General features: G+C 36.2%; 1 non-coding gene across 1 annotated transcript; it reads left to right on the top strand.

Moving 5' to 3' along the window:
• The first annotated feature begins 268 nt into the window (after nucleotides 1-268).
• On the top strand, nucleotides 269-436 carry LOC126512643 (U4 spliceosomal RNA). Its single transcript, XR_007595122.1, has one exon. It is a non-coding gene; the product is annotated as a U4 spliceosomal RNA (small nuclear RNA).
• The last annotated feature ends 396 nt before the right edge of the window (nucleotides 437-832 follow it).

Raw genomic sequence — 832 nt, 5'->3', positions numbered from 1 at the left:
TATAAATAACTACATTTTTTATTAGAACCAAATACAAGACTAAACCAAATTGAGCAAATAGGGTCTTATAAGATTTGAATGTTGTTATTTAAATTGTGTTCATGCTTTCAAATAATTTGCATTTGTATATTATTTTACCAAAATGTCATTTGTCTTAATTAATGCACACAATACATCTATGTCTAAAGTTAGTGCTCCAATGAACTCACCACACTTGTAGATGTACTATAAATCTGTGAAACCAAGTCATAATTAAAACATCAAGCACAGCTTTGCACAGTGGCAGTATCATAGCCAATGAGGTTTATCCAAGTTGTGATTATTGCTAATTGAAAATATTAAACATATCCACCATTCTCAAAATGACTCAAATGGAACCTCTGCTCAAGAAGGTGTTAGTAGACTTACATTTAATTTTTTTTTCATTTTTTTTATTTTATTGAGAATAAGAAAAAAAAAGTTTCCGCCTCCTCCCAGCCTCCCATTTCCCTCCCCCTCCCCCCTCTCTTCTCCCCCTCCCCCCACTCCTCTCTCCCTCCCTCTCCTATCCTAAGAGCAGTCATGGTTCCCTGCCCTGTGGAAAGTCCAAGGTCCTCCCCCCTCCAAAATGTCAAATGTCAACTGGATATTCAGCAAAATAATCCTTTATAAATGAAAGAGAAATGAAGACAGTCCTAGACAAATTCATAGAAGTTATATCTAATCTACATTATAACAAGTAGAAAAGGAAGTCCCTCATTCTCAGGAACATGATACCAAACAGCAGCTCAAATACCACGAAAGAAACAGTGCTCTTGGTAAAGGTCAGATACAAACAGAGGACAGGCTAGCT

Source organism: Alexandromys fortis, unplaced genomic scaffold (genome assembly GCF_014885135.2).
Source record: "Alexandromys fortis isolate MF-2015 unplaced genomic scaffold, M_Fortis_MF-2015_v1.1 scaffold_19, whole genome shotgun sequence".
Classification (NCBI taxonomy): Eukaryota; Metazoa; Chordata; class Mammalia; order Rodentia; family Cricetidae; genus Alexandromys; species Alexandromys fortis.
Note: the sequence above shows the minus strand (reverse complement) of the source record. Positions and strands in the feature narration are given on the sequence as shown.